Raw genomic sequence first — 2,500 nt, forward strand, 5'->3', positions numbered from 1 at the left:
GGCCCTTGGGCCAGTGCCCAACCTGATTGCCTACTGCTGCCGAGAATCGTCAATAAAAACAAAACACAATGCCGTCGGCCAAGACAAAATAGCCAGGCGTTGCTTCCCTGAGTCCAGTCCAGCTTGTCCATTCACAAAACTGGGCTGCTCCCAACAGAAGGGTACACCCCAAAATAGTTTTGGGACTGCTGAGTCAGAGAACAGTTGTTCACTTTCCCAAGTCCTGGCCATGACACATCCATGGAAAAGCAGCTTCTGTTGCTGACTCACGTTCGGCTTCAAGGACCATTTACAGTCCCAGACTCGGTTTTGCAACTAAGTTTGCCATCACCAGAAAAGTCACCAGTGATTAATCAGCATTGCTTATCCCATTATTGCCCAGCCCACAGGTGTACACTTTTGGTCCCTGTTGCATCTACGCAACGTTGGGCAGAAATGGCTGTGCGGTTGAAATTCAGCATTCTCAAGCTGCCTGGTCTTGTTTCTTAAGTGGGACCCGCTCGTTAGGGATCAAGAGCCTATTACTAATTAGGAGATGTTCATTTTTCAAGGCAGGACACCTCTGAGAGCCAGCTGCAGGTGATAGTCACAGCTCTCTTGTCCCGCCTGCGGGTTTCACAGTTAGCCACTATAGGGTGGGGACCTTCAGCCTGATTCAGCAGGTATCTTCTGTAATCTTACATCCTGATGTTCAGCACCTCTTGAGTTCTCGACTCCCTCCAGGCTTCCATGCACAACATTCATGGGCTATGTCAGAATGCCAGATGCAAGGGAGGGCACCAGGATGAGGTCTCTTGTGATCTGGTGTGCTCCCGGGGGCATTTGGTGGGCTGCTGTGAGATACAGGAAGCTGGGCTAGATGGGTCTATGGCCTGATCCAGTGGGGCTGTTCTTATGTTGTTATGTTCTCAGAAGGGCCCCACCATGTTCATAACTTTACTGTGATAGCAATATGTTCTTATGTTCTTATTACTGGGGGGGGGGGGAGAGCTTGGTCCCAAGCTTGGTGGTCGAGCCTCCCCCTTGATACAGAAAGGTCCCAATTTCAATCAATATAGGTAGGACTGTGAAAGACCCTGGAGGGTTGTAGCCAGTTCATTATAAACAAGCTTGAGTTCAATGTATGATACGTTCACGGCAGACAAGACTATCAGTGGTTACTAGAAAGGATGGCTCTATGCTACCTTCAAGTTCAGTGACAGTCTGCCTTTGAAGACCAGCTGCTGGGAAGCAACCGCAAGAGAAGAGTATTGATTTTCACAGGCCAGTTTCGGTTTTCCCAGAGCCATCTCGGGTATAGGATGCTGGACTACGGAGCCGGCCAGCTGAAGCCGTTGCCTCAGATAGCAGATCGCTGGGGCGGTGCTCATCTTTGCCCGCCTACTTGCCTTCACTGCTGCCCCTCCCGCTCTCTGGATTGGAAAAGGAAGCAGAGAGGAAAGGAAGTGTGGAGGGAGGAGAGAGCTGAGCTAGAACACTGGAGCGTGGGAGGAGCAGAGGCCAGCACATCATGAGCTCAGAGGGTCAGGATTGAGCATGCTGCCTCAGGCAGCAAGAGATCTTGGGCTGGGCATGCTGGGATCGATGAACTTTCACTTCCATTCATTATGTTTCTGGTTATGGCTGCCTTAGCAATGGCTTGAGATGAGATTAGCCTTCCTTCCTTCCTTCTCATCCATCTATCTATCCATCCATCCATCTATCTACCTACCTACCTACCCTCCCTCCCTCCCTCCCTCCCTCCCTCCTTCCTTCCTCTCTTCTCATCCATCCATCCATCCATCCATCCATCCATCCTTCCTTCCTTCTCATCTATCTATCTATCTATCTATCTATCTATCTATCTATCTATCTATCTATCTATCTATCTATCTATCTATCTCTTCCTTCCTTCTCATCCATCCATCCATCCATCCATCCATCCATCCATCCATCCCTTCCTTCCTTCCTTCCTTTTCATCCATCCATCCATCCATTCCTTCCTTCCTTCCTTCCTTCCCCATCTATCTATCTATCTATCTATCTATCTATCTATCTATCTATCTATCTATCTATCTATCTATCTACCTACCTACCTACCTACCTACCTACCTACCTACCTACCTATCACAGAGAGAGAGAGAGAGAGAGAGAGAGAGAGAGAGAGAGAGAGATTCCAAGGCTGAGTTGCTCCCAGCTTCACTTCTTTCTAGCCAACGAACAGAAGGGCTGATTTCCACCCACGCTTCTTTCAGAGAAGTCAAATTCTTGATTTCACAGTAGTGACAGAAGTAGGCCAAGGAGCCACCTAGCCAGGGTGGGCAGGCAGGGGAGGGAGCTGTTAATGGGAGCATTCGAGGAACCACTTCTGTGGTCTCATGAGAGGTGGAAAAGAGGTTTCCTTCCTCCTGCACATTTAAATATGCTAGTACCAAGGACAGAGGAGGCCTGAGCTGGGATGGAGGAACACCAGCTGAGTTCCCCAGGAATTATTTAGCAAAGAAAGTTCCCCCAGGAGGGC

This window comes from Tiliqua scincoides, chromosome 16 (assembly GCF_035046505.1).
Source record: "Tiliqua scincoides isolate rTilSci1 chromosome 16, rTilSci1.hap2, whole genome shotgun sequence".
Classification (NCBI taxonomy): Eukaryota; Metazoa; Chordata; class Lepidosauria; order Squamata; family Scincidae; genus Tiliqua; species Tiliqua scincoides.